Source organism: Drosophila melanogaster, chromosome X (assembly GCF_000001215.4).
Source record: "Drosophila melanogaster chromosome X".
NCBI classification, from domain to species: domain Eukaryota; kingdom Metazoa; phylum Arthropoda; class Insecta; order Diptera; family Drosophilidae; genus Drosophila; species Drosophila melanogaster.
The window spans coordinates 23047840-23066438 of record NC_004354.4 but is presented as its reverse complement, the minus strand read 5'-3'; positions in this window follow the sequence as shown (position 1 = coordinate 23066438).

Below are 18599 nucleotides of genomic sequence, written 5' to 3'. Positions count from 1 at the left end.
CGTTCGAGTAATGGTTATCGGGGAACGGGGAACCTTACTATATCATTCTCATTTGTTGTATGTACCACTGTATATATAAGTGAAAATTAATTTTAAGCTGTCAGTCAAGAATTTATTGTTTGGGATAAATAAAGAAATTTTGTAAACACTTTAACAAAATGTGTGTGTCTGAACCATTAATGAATATGAACCAACTTAAACTGTTGAGTAATTAAGAAAAACGCAACCAGCAACGCATAGACTTTGTGGGTCAATTTAAAGACAATAATTCCATATTGTCTCCCCATTTGATCGATACTTAATATACGTAAGTCCTTCTTATTGATTATGAAATCTTAGCCTTTTTTTTAATAATTTAATTTGTGTAAAATTAGCTAAAGACACATTTGGATTTTGGAGTTCTAGCGAAGTAGCTTTTATATTTTTTGTGCCTTTGTTATCATAGATAATTTCATCCAATTGCAAATATAAAAATTACCAACTAATATTTATGGACATTCTTCAGCGAGTCGATAGCCACCAGCACATTAAGTCAATACGCGTTTGGATTTGATTTCGATTCAGATTTTGTTTCTCTTTCTGGGAATTTTTATTTCTGGGAAGTTTTGTTCGTGCTCATGACGTTAAAAATATATTTAGACGTCATGGATCTCAGCAAAACGATGGCGTAGAACCTGACAGGGGCTCTAAGAATATATAAGTTTTGTTGATTATCAGTACATTGATATATCAATCAAAAGGCGATAAGTTTGGACAGCTGATAGACTCCGAAGCAATATTCGAATTTTTTTGGACAATTTAATGTTAACAGACGTTTTGACCATTTGATTTGATAAGATTTGTTCATACAAAATATTTGTATAGCCAGTTGCGGCTGTAATATGTTATTCATTTGTTATTTGTGGGTGTTAATGTGGGCGTGGCAAAATTTGGTCTATGTCTCTTATAGCTGCATGCTTAATCTCAACATTCTAGCTTTTATAGTTCCTGAGATCGAGTCGTTCATAGACGGACATGGCGAGATCGCATCGGCTTTTGATCCTGATCAAGAATATATATATATATATAGAACCGAAATTTATGGAAGGAAATATTATCTGACTCTCATCGCAAAAGGTCTTATGAACGTAAAAAAAAGTTTACTTCAAATACAAAATTGGCTTCAAATTTCCCATAGAGAATTCAACTTTGCTCGTTATTCGTGCAGATGTTTTGTCTGTTTGAAGACAAACTATTGATCATATTTTAACAGCAAAATAAACGAAAATGAACAATTCTACAATTTAATTTTGATTTATTTTATATGATAGGATAGTTTACAAAACTAATACTAACGTAAGCGTAAATTATACTACATTTTACTAGCTTCAAGGCCAACGAATATGTACATGTCTACTTATATACCATTTTTAAGTGTTTTAGTTTTAATGAATTTTATTATGGTTGCAATGATTTGTATTGTTGAATCTTTAAGGTGGTGGTCTGTGTGTTTTCGATTACTTAACAATTGCCTGGTTTTTTTGCTGTGATAGCTGGGCATGTTTCCAGGATGTGATACATGCTTACATGGTGGTTACGGACTGGCATAGGGGACAGGTGCGTGTGGTGTTGGGATCGAGAAGATGTTTTTGAGTTACGCTTGTGTAGCCGACATATATATTGTACATGTGTACATACTTGATTTGGTCGCTTCTGCTTCTCAGTTGTTCTTGTATTATGTTAGAAAAGCTTGTTGTGTGGCTGTTGTTTGTGTTGTTTTTGTACCATGTGTTGCATTTGTTTATTAAGGTTATGATTTCTATTTGTAATTCTGCTGCCAGGGAGGCGGAGCAGATAACAAACTTTCCTCTCCTAATAATCACGATTTTGATAGTTTCAGGGATTGCTATTGTATCTGATTTTATAATATATGAGTAGGGTGGTAAGGAACCGTAATGCACGGTTGGGCTGTTATTGTTTCTTAATTTAATTATCAAGAGGAAATCGTTTGCATATGCATAAAAATGCATTTGCTTGAATTTTGCTTTGATGTTATCAACCTTTTATAGGCGATTAAGAATAACTGCCGATATTGGAGATCCTTGTGGAATGCCGTTCTCTAGGGCATAGATTTTTGATCCATTTGATTCTACTTCTACTGTTATTTTCTGTTTTTTTGCAATGTTTTTTATATATGTATGTAAGTTATTATCTTGGGGCATTATATGAGTTGGTCTATAGTTGACTGTATACCAAATTGATCAAATTCAGGAAAGATGAGTTAGGTATGTTTCTCAGTGTTAAGTAACTTTGTGTTGAAGTGATCTGCATAGAGCAGATTATCTGGAGTCGATTTGCCTTTTTTAAATCCTATCTGATGTGGGTGTAGGAGTTTGTTATTCGTTAGGAATCACCATAGGCTATTTGGTATTATTTTATCAAGTGTTATCCCCAGGATAGTGATATGGGTCGGTATGAGGCAAAGTCAGTCATATCCTTTTCGGGCTTAAGTAAAGGTAAATTTGTGCTAGTTTTGTATGATTGGGCTACGTGGCTATTAAGGGTATTGTTTAATTTGGGCGAGTATTCTGTTTTGTACTATTGGTGATGTATTTCTTATTATAGGATAGGATATTCTGCTATTCTGTGTTTAGATAGATTCGACCAGTATTGTGCAAGCTGGTCTGCTATTACATATGTCCTTGTCATTGGTAGTCTCGTTGTTGTTGGTTGTTATTCAGTTAATTTGTTTTATTGGGCTTAAGCCGCAAGGGCGTCGTATGTTGCGCCAGATTATAGGTGTTGGCGTGTTTGTTTGTTAATTATGGCTGCCTCTTTGTTTACGATGGTTGAGAAAGGTGACTGATGATTTGTGTCTGGGTTGAGAACTGAACCCAGTTTGCTTTATTAATATTATATAATTTTAATTTTTTCAACGTTAAGAGATATATCCCCAATAATTTCTTATATTTTTTTTTTTGCCCGTGGGCCAAATTCCCCTCTAAATATTTTCTGCAAAACAAAAAATCAGTACCGAGTAATGCCTAATACAAATAAGTCTAATGTGGTATCAGTCCTTTCAAGCGAGCAATCCACGAAGCTATTGAATGCTAACGCGAAATGTTATAATTTTTTTTGGATTTCGATAGATATTGGGGAATGAAAAGAAAAAAATTTCAAAATTGTTTAAAAGTATCGGTGTGACAGGTTTGTGGGCCTTAGGCAATTAGAGTGGGCGTGGCAAAACTTTTTTTATTTTTGAAATCGATAAAAATTTACAAAGCGAATAAAAATGTGAAAAAATATCAACACATTTTTCAAATGTGTGCGCGTGGCAGTTTTGTGCTGCTTGTGGGCGTTAGAGTGGGTGTGGCAACATGATGTATGCTGTATGCTGAATCGCGACCTTCTAGCTTTTATGAGATCTCGACGTTCTTACGGGCAGACGGGAATGGATAGAGCGACCCGGCTATTTAACCTTATCAAGAATATGCATATGTATATACTTTATATAGTCCGCCTGTTACATATGTTACATTCAACGTATCTAGTATACCCTTCTACTCTACGATTAACGGGTATAAAAACAAAAAGACCACAAAGAAATCACAATTACACCTGCAAAGACGCAGAGCAAGTTTGTTGACCCATGACGCCACGCCCACTCTAACGCCCTAAAACTGACCAAAACTGCCACGCCCACACATTTGAAAAATTATTGGATATTTTTTCATAATTTTATTAGTCTGATAAATTTCAATCGATATGCAGAAAACTTTTTGCCGCGCCCACTCGAACACCCTAAAGCCGCCAAACCGGCCACGCCCACGCTTTTGAACATTTATTTAATTTTTGCTCATTTTATTTTTGATTACCTATCGATATCCCAGAAAAATGATGAAATTTCGCGTTTGCATTCACACTAGCTGAGTAACGGGTATCTGATAGTCGGGGAACTCGATTATAGCATTCTCTCTTGTTTTGGAGTATAACAATGTTTTTTTGTACATAGGTACATATATACATATATAGTTCCGGATCCAATTTCCGTATATAAAATTTGACAGAAGAACCGAAGTTTTATATTATTAACATGTAATACAAATACAAATTATAATAATAACATTTGTGAATAGTTGTGATGCCTCACTGCTTTGACATCATTGTAATGGGGTTCGCAAATAAGAATCATATATACACTATTTAACTTCATTTATTTCTTCATATACAAAAATCACGTCTGATCGCTATGACCGCAAAATTACAAGAGCGAAAGAAAGAATACAGTTCAGTTCAATTAGCATCGATATATAAAATGTTAATCCGCTGTTAAGACAGCTGAAGCACCGGGTGACTCCGCTCATAATCCGTACATGCCGCCCGCCAATGCGTCGTCCAGCATGAAGGCTCCTTGTGATTCTTGATCCGTGTGTTGATCATAATTATGTTGAAATCGGAAGTGGACAAAGCTTTGTGATTGACCTCTTTTGAATGCCAGATTTCGTCTTTAATGTAACCACTCTGACTAGCGAGTCCGATCCAGGGTGCAGTTCGACGACTCGGCCTATAGTCCATTTAGCTGGTGGTAGATTATCATCCTTTATAATGACTAAGTCGTTGATGCTAAGATTATCTTTGATTTGGCACCACTTTGGCCGAGTTTGCAAGTGTGATAACCAATCACGAGACCATTGAGACCAGAATTGTCGCGTCATGTGTTGTTGTGCGAGAAATAGTTCACGCAAAGGCTTATTATTCGGCCGACCTTGTGGCGGTGCCAGTAGTGCGTCACCAATTAAGAAATGTGCTGGAGTTAGTACTTCTAAATCGTCAGGGTCGGCGGTTAGCGGGCAAAGTGGACGTGAGTTCAAACATGCTTCAATCCTGATCAAAACTGTAGTAAGCTCCTCATACGTCTGCTTGTGGCTGCCGACGATCCGTTTAAGATGATGCTTCATTGCTTTCACGTTTGCCTCCCAGATGCCACCAAAATTGGGAGAATATGGAGGTGTGAAATGCCACCTTGTCCCATGTTGACATGTCGATTCGTTTAGGGCTGCCTTGCAAGTGATGGGCTGGTTAAGCGATGTACTCGCGCCAACAAAATTTGTGCCGTTATCACTATACATATGTTGAACTTGTCCTCGACGTCCGGTGAATCGCGTAAATGCTTGCAGGAAGTGCTCTGTTGAAAGTCCAGTGACGGCTTCCAAGTGGACCGCCTTGGTTGCTAAGCATATAAAAATGGCTACATAGCCTTTGTAGGTGGTTGATCCTCGTACACGCGCGGCTTGAAGTTCAATCGCACCAGTGTAGTCAACTCCTGTTGTAATGAACGGACGAGTTGGGGGGTTGACTCGATGTAATGGCAAGTCACCCATCAATTGCTTCGCTACGACTGGAGCTACCTTAAAACATGTGACGCATTTCCGGATGATTCGCCTGACTGCTTGTCTGCCTCTGGGAATCCAGAATTTGTAGCGTATGTGAGCCAGTGTTAATTGAGCGCCGCCATGTAGAGTGAGCTGATGAGAGTGTTGAATTACCAAATCTGTAAATAGGTGACAATGAGGTAATATAATTGGATGTTTTCGAGAAAAAGAGAGATTTGAATGCTTGAGACGGCCACGAATCCTCAAGATATTGTTGTCAAGAAACGGTGTAAGATTTGAAAGTGTGCTACGGGGTGGTAACGGCTTGTTCCTTTTAAGCGCTTGGATGTCGGCGTGAAATGTATCGGATTGTGCAAGGCGAGCTATGCAGCACAGGGCCTCATCCAGCTCGTCAGGAGAGAGTGATCCGTGACTTCGTTGTGCTCGAGCATGAGCATTGTGGCAGAATCGTAACATGTATGCCGTGACACGTAGCAGTTTTGTATACGACGAGAATCGGTCAATAATAGAATCCTTTGTGTCTGACAAGGTAGTGAAGGCTCTAATTTTTATGGATTTGGCCTCCAGATCCCGTTCTTCTGGATTGAGCAATTGTGATTGCGTGTTTGGCCAAATATTGTGTGGTTTGCATAGCCAGGATGGGCCATGCCACCAAATATCAGGTATTTGGCTCGGTGGTAAGCCTCTGGTTGCGCAATCTGCTGGGTTTTCCGATGTGTCTATGTGGTGCCACTGAGCCGCTGAGGTGTGGTCGAGAATGTAAGACACTCGGTTGGCTACAAACGTTTTCCACCTAGTAATGTCTCCTTTAATCCAGTGCAGAACAATGGTAGCATCGGTCCAGTAAAAGGTAGATATATGTGCATTGGTCCATCGGTTATTCTCCAGCACCCATTTGGTGAGTTTGGTAGCTAATACTGCACCGCATAGCTCAGTGCGCGGTATTGTTAACGGCTTGGTTGGCGAAATTTTTGATTTTGCGACGATGAGCGTTGTATAGAAAGTCCCATCAGACTGTTGGGTGCGTGCATACACTGCTGCTGCGTAAGCACTGGAGGATCCATCGCAAAAGGTGTGCAGTTGTATCTCACTACTAAATAGTGGCGTAAATTTGACGCTGCGTGGTATTTTGATCGTCTTAACCTTCATTAGTTGCTGTCGAAATTGTTGCCATTTGACGGCAATGGTGTTGGGAACTGGCTCATCCCAATCCAGTGAGGTACTCGATCCGTCCTCGCGATATTGCTTCGCTAGTGTGATTTCTTTCAATATAATCTTTGCTGAAATTACAACTGGAGCGATTAATCCAAGAGGATCAAATAAACGTGCTATGGTCGATAGGATTTCTCGTTTTGTTATACCGGCTGGAGTATTTGCTAGTAATTTATAAGTGAAGCAATCTTGCTTGGGCAACCAGTACATACCCAGTGTTTTGATGGTGTCCGCATTGTCCCAACTGAGGGATGTCTGCTTGCATCGATGCTCGAGAGGTATCGTTGCCATCAGATCCTGGTCATTACTAGCCCATTTTCGTAGCTCCATGCCAGAGGATTTTAAAGCTAGCATAGTTTGCAAACTTTTCCGTATTGCTGCCTCTTGTGAATGATCGCCTGAGAGAATGTCGTCGACATATATCTCATTTTTGAGAACGTTGGATGCCATAGGATATTTTGTCTGTGTGTCTTCAGCTATTTGATGGATGACTCTTATAGCTGTATAAGGTGCAGACGCTGTTCCAAACGTGACGGTAGTTAAGCAATGCTGTTTGATGACTCCATCCGCCGCCCGCCATAAAATCCTCTGGTACTGCGTGTCATCAGGGTGGACATTGATACAGCGATACATTCGTTGTATATCGGCAGTGAAAACAAACTGATATTGTCTCCAATTCAAGAGAACGGCTGGCAGATCATTTTGCAGCGTGGGACCTACACATAGTACATCGTTTAACGATCTGCCATTTGAGGTCCGGGCCGATGCGTCAAAAACGATACGTTGTTTTGTGGTGAGGCTTTCTTCTTTGAAAACTGCATGATGTGGTAGCACGCATGATGCAACATGCCGACCGTAGGAATCCGTGGTTATGGTTGAGTTTTCGCTCGTCTCTGCCAACGTGATTTGACCTAGTTGAAAATATTCTTCAATTCCTTTGCAGTATCTGATCCATTTGTCTGGGTCCCTTTGAAGGCGCCTTTCGAGTTGAAGATATCTGTTCAGGGCGATCTGATGAGATTTTCCGAGCGTCATACTGGGGTCAAAGTTCCTCTTGAATGGCAAACGGACTTGATAACTGCCGTCTGGTTGACGTTGATGGGTCTGCTTAAAGAAAGACTCGCACCATTGATCTTCTTTGGAGAGCTTTGGGCGTTCTGGAACTGATTCTACCTCGCAAAATACCTTAAGCAGCTCTTCGGAGTTTATTATGGCATGATTACATCGAATGTGGCGTGTAATATGCGTGTTGCCAACATTGCCTAACAGAACCCATCCGAGTTGAGTGTTCTGCGCTATGGGTTCGTTTGGCAAGCCAATCTTAGTTCCAGGTAACAAGAGTTGTGCCATAAGGTCGGCTCCAAAAATGATATCGATTCGCTTGGATCTATAATAATAGGGGTCTGCGAGCATGAGACCATGGATATGACTCCAGTTTCCTGCTGGAAAACTTTGACTTGGCATGTGTGATGTCAACGTGTTCAAAACATAAGCATCGTCGACCTTTAACGAGAAATTTGGGTTAGTTGCTGTTTGCACCGAACAACTTACGATGAATTTGCAGCGTCGTCCTGAATCTTGACCGACTCCGGTGATTGAAGTGCGAGTTGTGCTTCGGGAGAGCTGGAGAGACTGTACAGCATGCTCCGAAATGATAGTTGCTTCCGATCCTTGGTCAAGAAGCGCGTTTACCGTGGCCTGGCATCCTGTCTGTGTGTTACTGAGTACAACCCGAGCTGTTGCTAGTAGTACCTTTCGATGAGTCATAGATGAAGTTGTAGTTGACATGCACTGTAGAGTCGGCTTGGCATCTGAACTGGCTGCTGAACCTTGGCATGATGTCGAGGAGGGTATCAGCGTTGGCTGTGTTGCTGGAAAATGTAACATCGTGTGATGACGTTGACCACAATGAAGACAATTCTTGTTGCTGGGGCAGCTTGCTTGTGTGTGCGATTTTCCCAGGCAATTGAGACACAATTTTGCCTTGCTGGCCACTTCCTTCCGTTGGTAGCAATCCATTGAAAGAAATTGCGGACATCTTCGAAGTATGTGTAAGTTGCCACAATGATAGCAAGCGGACGCGGAAGCACCCGACCTGGTGTGGGCGCTGTGCACACGCACGCGTTTAGTACCGTCTGAAGTTTCATTTGACTGTTTCATGCCGCTGCACGCGTTACGGCTTTCAATAGCGTCTAACGTAACAAGTCGATCATTGAGGAACTGTTGCAGATCTTTGTATGAAGGAACGTCAATCTTGCTGCCCAGATGATGCTCCCAAGCTGTGTGAGTGTCTTTGGGTAGTTTGGTTGTTAGATAATGAGTCAACCAAAAATCTCCTCCCTGTAGTGGCGCCTTGACGGTATTGCAAGCGGCAATGCAGACGTTGACTGTACTAACCATAGACCGTATGTCAGCAGATTTTTCTTTCGAAAGATTCGGTAAGTTGTAGAGCATGTTCATGTGGCTGGCGAACACAATTCGTGGGTTGTTATATCGTTGTAGAAGTGTGGTCCAAGCGACTTCATAGTTTGCTTCAGTTAAAGCGATTTGGCGAATGTCGTTGTCCAGGCCTACTGGTAATGCTTCCTTTAAAAAATGGAACCTTTGAATCTTATCCAGACGCTCATTATTGTGAATTAAGCGTAAAAATGCATCATGAAAACTTGGCCAGTCCGCGCAGTTGCCAGAGAATTTCGGAACTGGTAATTTTGGCAGTGGTATCCGTACTTCCTCTACATGTGTTGTTATTGTAGAGTTAGCTGATTCGTTGTGCGTCACTGTGCCTGGATAAATTCGTTTCTTTTCTTCGGCCACGAAACAGTAAACTTCCATGCCCAGGTCTTCGAATTGGCTGATTGTATTTTGTTGCTTATACACACTTTCTTCGTAGTCTGCCATGCATATAAGTGTGTGATGCGCCTGATGAAATTCTTTGTTAAACTCGTCGATTTGATTCAAACGTTTTTCGAAATATATTTCCGTTTTCCGCGCACTCGAGTCTTTTTTCACATTACTGAACAAGCGCTTCAAAGACTCAATGCGGTCAGTTTGAACTCGCACCAGTTGATCAAATTTCGACATTGTTTATACTGACGTTGCTCCACTGTATGTAATATGCACAAATGCTCGTATGTTATCGGTGTTCTTCTTTGACGTCTTGTTTTTTTGAGTTGGCAGAGATTCCGGCAACTCTAACGGAATCGAAGGGCAACGGGACTTAGCTCTGTCGTGATGAGAGCGAGCGCGAATGTTTGCGTATACTGCTCTGTCGTGATGAGAGCGAGCGCGATAGAAAACGTAGGCACGGTGATTTATCTGGATGAAGCCGACCACGAAGATAAAATTGCCAAACAGCTTTTAGCAATTATTAATTATGATTCTTATGAGCAAGGTTCCCCTCATGGGCCACCAATGAATAGTTGTGATGCCTCACTGCTTTGACATCATTGTAATGGGGTTCGCAAATAAGAATCATATATACACTATTTAACTTCATTTATTTCTTCATATACAAAAATCACGTCTGATCGCTATGACCGCAAAATTACAAGAGCGAAAGAAAGAATACAGTTCAGTTCAATTAGCATCGATATATAAAATGTTAATCCGCTGTTAAGACAGCTGAAGCACCGGGTGACTCCGCTCATAATCCGTACAATTTGTATTATTAACAAAGTGTAATAGGGAAGTTTATTTATTTTAATATTTTAAGTCACAGTCAACTGCCCTCTTTGTATCCCATTGTTTAATATAATAATTACATTTAATTAATTTATTACAATAATTTATTAAAGGTGGCACAATTCGGTGTTGCAAGGGATTCATGTGCCAAAAGGGAGGCGATGAAGAGCTGAGGAATAATAACTGTTCTATGCAATATTATCTTTAGAATAAATAGCTTTTTCAAGCAGTCTCAAGTGGACAAAGAAATTAAAAAACCTTTATCAATAATACAAATTATACTCCACCAAATACAGAAGTAGAATTCCAATGAGAACGTGATATTTCAGTATCTCTATAAGTTTGATGTCATAACATGGCTAATTGACGTCACCATGTGCAGATTGACCAGCCATTGCCGGAAACAGATTTGACAACTGTCCTCGAATCAATTAGCTCAACGCAATATATACTATTTATATATATGTAGCGGCTCAAGATAAAGTATATACATATGTCAATCTGGGAAAGGACGAGTAATTGCTAAAAGCTAAAATACTTATTATAATAAGTGGGTGGTAAGGAACCGTAATGCACGGTTGGGCTGTTATTGTTTCTTAATTTAATTATCAAGAGGAAATCGTTTGCATATGCATAAAAATGCATTTGCTTGAATTTTGCTTTGATGTTATCAACCTTTTATAGGCGATTAAGAATAACTGCCGATATTGGAGATCCTTGTGGAATGCCGTTCTCTAGAGCATAGATTTTTGATCCATTTGATTCTACTTCTACTGTTATTTTCTGTTTTTTTGCAATGTTTTTTATATATGTATGTAAGTTATTATCTTGGGGCATTATATGAGTTGGTCTATAGTTGACTGTATACCAAATTGATCAAATTCAGGAAAGATGAGTTAGGTATGTTTCTCAGTGTTAAGTAACTTTGTGTTGAAGTGATCTGCATAGAGCAGATTATCTGGAGTCGATTTGCCTTTTTTAAATCCTATCTGATGTGGGTGTAGGAGTTTGTTATTCGTTAGGAATCACCATAGGCTATTTGGTATTATTTTATCAAGTGTTATCCCCAGGATAGTGATATGGGTCGGTATGAGGCAAAGTCAGTCATATCCTTTTCGGGCTTAAGTAAAGGTAAATTTGTGCTAGTTTTGTATGATTGGGCTACGTGGCTATTAAGGGTATTGTTTAATTTGGGCGAGTATTCTGTTTTGTACTATTGGTGATGTATTTCTTATTATAGGATAGGATATTCTGCTATTCTGTGTTTAGATAGATTCGACCAGTATTGTGCAAGCTGGTCTGCTATTACATATGTCCTTGTCATTGGTAGTCTCGTTGTTGTTGGTTGTTATTCAGTTAATTTGTTTTATTGGGCTTAAGCCGCAAGGGCGTCGTATGTTGCGCCAGATTATAGGTGTTGGCGTGTTTGTTTGTTAATTATGGCTGCCTCTTTGTTTACGATGGTTGAGAAAGGTGACTGATGATTTGTGTCTGGGTTGAGAACTGAACCCAGTTTGCTTTATTAATATTATATAATTTTAATTTTTTCAACGTTAAGAGATATATCCCCAATAATTTCTTATATTTTTTTTTTTGCCCGTGGGCCAAATTCCCCTCTAAATATTTTCTGCAAAACAAAAAATCAGTACCGAGTAATGCCTAATACAAATAAGTCTAATGTGGTATCAGTCCTTTCAAGCGAGCAATCCACGAAGCTATTGAATGCTAACGCGAAATGTTATAATTTTTTTTGGATTTCGATAGATATTGGGGAATGAAAAGAAAAAAATTTCAAAATTGTTTAAAAGTATCGGTGTGACAGGTTTGTGGGCCTTAGGCAATTAGAGTGGGCGTGGCAAAACTTTTTTTATTTTTGAAATCGATAAAAATTTACAAAGCGAATAAAAATGTGAAAAAATATCAACACATTTTTCAAATGTGTGCGCGTGGCAGTTTTGTGCTGCTTGTGGGCGTTAGAGTGGGTGTGGCAACATGATGTATGCTGTATGCTGAATCGCGACCTTCTAGCTTTTATGAGATCTCGACGTTCTTACGGGCAGACGGGAATGGATAGAGCGACCCGGCTATTTAACCTTATCAAGAATATGCATATGTATATACTTTATATAGTCCGCCTGTTACATATGTTACATTCAACGTATCTAGTATACCCTTCTACTCTACGATTAACGGGTATAAAAACAAAAAGACCACAAAGAAATCACAATTACACCTGCAAAGACGCAGAGCAAGTTTGTTGACCCATGACGCCACGCCCACTCTAACGCCCTAAAACTGACCAAAACTGCCACGCCCACACATTTGAAAAATTATTGGATATTTTTTCATAATTTTATTAGTCTGATAAATTTCAATCGATATGCAGAAAACTTTTTGCCGCGCCCACTCGAACACCCTAAAGCCGCCAAACCGGCCACGCCCACGCTTTTGAACATTTATTTAATTTTTGCTCATTTTATTTTTGATTACCTATCGATATCCCAGAAAAATGATGAAATTTCGCGTTTGCATTCACACTAGCTGAGTAACGGGTATCTGATAGTCGGGGAACTCGATTATAGCATTCTCTCTTGTTTTGGAGTATAACAATGTTTTATATAAAATTTGACAGAAGAACCGAAGTTTTATATTATTAACATGTAATACAAATACAAATTATAATAATAACATTTGTATTATTAACAAAGTGTAATAGGGAAGTTTATTTATTTTAATATTTTAAGTCACAGTCAACTGCCCTCTTTGTATCCCATTGTTTAATATAATAATTACATTTAATTAATTTATTACAATAATTTATTAAAGGTGGCACAATTCGGTGTTGCAAGGGATTCATGTGCCAAAAGGGAGGCGATGAAGAGCTGAGGAATAATAACTGTTCTATGCAATATTATCTTTAGAATAAATAGCTTTTTCAAGCAGTCTCAAGTGGACAAAGAAATTAAAAAACCTTTATCAATAATACAAATTATACTCCATCAAATACAGAAGTAGAATTCCAATGAGAACGTGATATTTCAGTATCTCTATAAGTTTGATGTCATAACATGGCTAATTGACGTCACCATGTGCAGATTGACCAGCCATTGCCGGAAACAGATTTGACAACTGTCCTCGAATCAATTAGCTCAACGCAATATATACTATTTATATATATGTAGCGGCTCAAGATAAAGTATATACATATGTCAATCTGGGAAAGGACGAGTAATTGCTAAAAGCTAAAATACTTATTATAATATGTATGTACCGCGTATCTGGGTATCGGTAATCGCACCTATCTAAGCAACGAGGTCTTAGGCACATGCTTTATGTATTATAACAAGTACGGAGTAAGCTATGCACATATATTTTATTAACTTTTGAGTTGCGAGTGCCCCACTGAGTACTCGACTCTATTCGAATCTTGTTTACCTCCAATTATTTGATATACGTATTTGTCTTCAATAGGAGAAGTTCCGGTCAAGTTCTGTTTCAAGTTCTGTTCTGTTTTACACTGAACTCTCTACTGAAAAAATTATAAGCACTTATATTCGTTAACTATTGTAATTCCACTGGTGGATGGGTGTTGTTGTGAGTTTTCTGAGTGGAGTGTAATGTTTTGCATTTTAACAATGATAGCGTACCAGAGCCGCAAGATTCAGGAAAGTTATAATAACCCAATTAATAATTAACCTATATCCAGTCTTTCAAGTTATCCGTACCGTGCCATTCAATAAAAAACTTAAATTTTCAGAATTTTCTTTATTTTCACATATACCAGTAATTAAAATATATCTATATCAATTATTAAACAATTTCATTTTTTGAATCGTCAAGCATTATACCAAAAAGGTTACTGTGGTTATAAGACAATTATATAATATAAATAATATAATTATAAATAATAATTTGTTAAGTCTAGCTATCTTGGGATTCGCAACGCGAACTCTGTGACATAATTATAGTTACGTATTAGACTAATACTTTCGATTTCACGTCGCGACTACTGAGCCGAACAAGGGTTCAGTGCCGCCGCTGAACCACTTTGATAAAACTAAAAACACGAAGAGAATTGCCGTTAATCAGTTTTATTTCAATATCAGTTTTAGACTGAATTTACAGTCTTGATTTTTATCTATTGTGGCCACAAGTGGCCTTATGCATTCGGTATTATATGGGAGCTGGCCAGCGTGGGATATGCTGACCTAGCGACGATTCTGGTCCACAGTGGAGCGGATGCGAGTGCTGCATTGGAATTCGCTGACTTAGCGTCTGGCTGATTTTCGGGCTACCTTGTGGTTATTGTTGATATGCCACTATATACCTGTACGCCTACATGTATTTTGATCACTGTCACGTTTGTTACTGAATCGGCACCCTACACAGCCATCAGATTGCATGGTAATGAGCGGGACAAAGCAGGCACTATAGAAATCTACTTGGATGGTGTTAAAGCTGCAACGATCTTACTGCAGTTCACAAAACTTAAGGAATGGATCTTGAAAATATAAATAGGCAAATAATATTCCTGGTCTTTCGATCATAGGGAACCAGCTATATCCTCCTTCGGGCGAGAGAAAGATAATTTCTTTCTTTTTGTATCTTATCTGCTAATTACTCTTTCTAGATATATTTCAAAAGAATTTATACGAATTTCAGAGTTCGTTGCCAATATCAAATCTTTGGTAGCTCCTACTATCACGAACAATCAGCCCAACCTAACTGTAAACTCTGAAGACTGGAAAATACCAGCTGATCTTCGCTTGGCTGATCCCCAATTTTTCACGTCCCAAAAAATTGACTTGCTGATAGGCGCTGGTCTTTTCTTTGATCTGCTGTTCGTAGGCCAAATAAAATAGGCCGATGGACTTCCGATTCTCCAAAAAAATAGTTTTGGATGGATTGTCATTGGTGGTGGCTCCAACCCTAATAAGGCTTAATCATTGACCGTTCAATCAAATGCACCTCAAATGCCTGATGAGTGCATTCGAACTGGTGCCCAAATTTTGGGAGACAGAAACCTTTGCTGAATCCGTATCTAAGCGCTCAAAGGAAGAACTCCACTGCGAGGCCCACTTCAAGTCTACATTTTCCAGACTTCCATCTGGAGAATATTCAGTTCGACTTCCTGCAAAGTGCAGCCCGGAAGGGTTGGGAGATTCCTATCGACAAGCCTATCGCCGTTTTTTAAATCTCGAAAACAAACTTGAACGCCATCGCCAGCTCAATCAGAAGTATTCAGCCTTTATTCACCAGTCTTTATCTTATCTTATATTTAAATCATATGTCTCTGGTACCATTTGACTCCTAGAAACTATTAAAGGAAGACAGCACAACAATTAAGCTGCGTGTTGTCTTTGATGGCTCTGCCAAAACTTCTTCTGGATACAAACTGTTTCACACTTCGTTACAGTTTCGAACCTTACCTGTTGCTTTAACTGGTGACATCTGTAAGATGTACCGATGTACCGGGCAGCTATTTACAATGCATTTTGTCGCTTGACCTCAGGAAAAAGTACAAGTATTTAAGCATGATACCGTCACCTACAAAAGCCAGCTAGCAGAAGACGAAAAAACACCGTTTTCAATTGGCGCTAAAATTCTTCTACGAGACTTTTATGTCGATGATCTCATCACAGGAGGTAACTCAACCGAAGATGCCTTGGAGATCATGCGACAGACCATAGGATTACTGGATAAAGGTCATTTTAAATCAAGAAAATGGTGCTCAAATTATCCTGGTACTTTGAAGCAGATTCCCGATTCAGAAAATGATTACTTTCTTAATCTTTCTTAATAATCCAAAACTCTTGGTATCGCCTGGTATTCAATCTCGGATATTCTGCTATTCTCCACATAGCCCATGGAAGCAGTTCTAAAAATCCAGCAAGCGCTCTGTCCTGTCTACAATTGCTCGCTTTTAGGACCCTCTTGGTTTTGTCTGCCCCGTCAAAACGAAGGCCAAAATCCTGCTGCCGCAAATCTGGAGACGAAAGTTTACCTTCGGCGCTTCATTCTGCTTGGTTAAACTTATCTGCTGATATCTGTCTCACCCAGTAGTTGCTGTTTCCTCGTCTCGCACTGGTACCCAATAGCGTGGTCGAAATCCATGGATTCAATGATGCCAGCATTGACGCATATGGAGGATGCATCTACATAGTCTCCATGCCCCATTGAAGACACTCATGATTCCCAAATTGGAATTATGCGCGGCAGTATTACTGGCTCAACTAATGCGGGAAGTCCTGCAGCTTGGTTTATTTTCATGCCTTGTTTATTGCTGGTCAGATTCTGTCTTTGGTCTCGTGGTCCCGATTATCTTCAAGAGGACAAATCGCATTTGTCTCGCTCCAAAGGTTCTCCCTGAGCTAAGAAAGAAGGCCCTCAATACTCTCAAGACCCCTGCCGACATCGACATCCCAAACTATTGTAAATTTGTCAACTCCTGGCAAAAATTGAAGCATGTTTTTGGATACATCTTCAAATTTCGTTTTAGTATCAGGCACCCAGGCCTGACTTTTAATCATCTAATCGGAGGCATGAAACTTATCATTCGCTCCATTCAGATGGCACATCTTACCGAGGACTATAATGCCCTGCTCAACAGTCGACAAGTAAAATCATCGAGCACAATTGCATTTCGCGCATCCATCATTGACAACTCTGGACTCATGAGAGTTGGTGGCAGACTGAAGCAGTAATTGTTGGACTATGACGCACAGCATCCATTAATATTGCCACGTCAGCACCCAGTCACTCGTGCCATTATACTCGACTATAATCGTCGCAATCTGCATTCTGGACCTCGCGCACTACTCGCTTCAATTCGATTGCAGTTCTGGCCCATTGGCGGTCGCAAGACCCCTGCAAGTGCAGTCAGCAAATGCATCATATGTTTTCGAGCCAAGCCACACATACCTCGTCCCATTATAGGTGATCTTCCTGAGGACTGCGTAACAGCTTCACATTCCTTCAAGGTCACTGGTCTGGACTTTTGCGACGCATTTTATTACAAAAATCCTATTCGGAATAAAGCCCCATGCTATATCTACATCTTTATCTGCTTTTCTACAAAGGCTGTTTACCTTGAGCTGGTTCAGGATCTCTCCACTAATGCATTTCTTAATGTATTGCGTCGATTAATACTGACTCGTGGAAAGCCTGCACGCATATGGTCGGACAACGCCACCAATTTTGTCGGCGCTCGGGATGAGCTGAAGGATCTTAAGCATTTGTTCCTGAACACATCACATTTTGAAGCCAGTGGTGACGTGAATATCTAACGCTTCTTCAGCAACGTTCCAAATGGCGAGCACAGAAGACAGACGTTCAAATCAGACAGACGTTCAAATGTTGATTTAGTAAAAGACGAAAACCTGCCACTTCTCAAATGGCCACTAGCTCGAGTAATCAATCTGATCCCTGGACCCGATGGCGTCGCACGATTTGCTGTTCTCAAAACTGCCACTGGAATCCTCAATAGAGCCGTCGCTAAACTTTGCGTTCTGCCCAAACAGGATGATGTTTTCAGCCCGTGTCCTCCAACGGGGGGAGGATGTTTGGTCCCAGCGAGCAATACATTGCTCTGTGCAGCAATAGATTTTGCATCTTAATCTGTGAATCTTAATTTGGTGAAACTTGCTCATTTGCCTTCTGCATAGCAAATTCAGTTACAAATTTATTGTTACTCACACCGGTACTGCTGTGATGCACTTTAGCTCTTAATCGGTTCGGTACGGGCACTGCCGCCGTTCGTTATGTACACTACAGCCCTGTGGTGCAAAATATATGGATATAAAACTGAAATATTAATTGAAACATTAACTTTACCGTGTTTATAAATTGCCACACTACTCCTCAAAGTCAATAAAAAAGCTCATTGCCTCAACAGTTTTGTTTTTGTTGAACTTATTGAGTGTTGTGTTGTGTCGATTTTAGAAATATTGATGTTCCAGAAAGGTGAGGTTTGGGGGCATATTTTTATACCCGTTACTCGTAGAGTAACTAGGGTATACTAGATTCGTTGAAAAATATGGGCGTTAGAGTGTCCGGGGCAACATGGGTCAACAAATTTGCGCTGCATGTCTAGAATCTGTATGCAGAATCTCAACCTTCCTACAGCTTCCTATACAGCTGTTCACCAACTCAGACAGGCATCCTGTATATGCAAGGTGTAATGAGTTCGAACGATAGATATGTATCTAAGGTCCCATCTTAAATATAAACAGGTAGAGATCGCGGAGAGAGAGAAAATATGAAGTAACGAAAGACCCCTTACTAGGCTTGCACCAAGAAACAAAGAAGGAAAGAAACATCAGGACAGGAATGCAG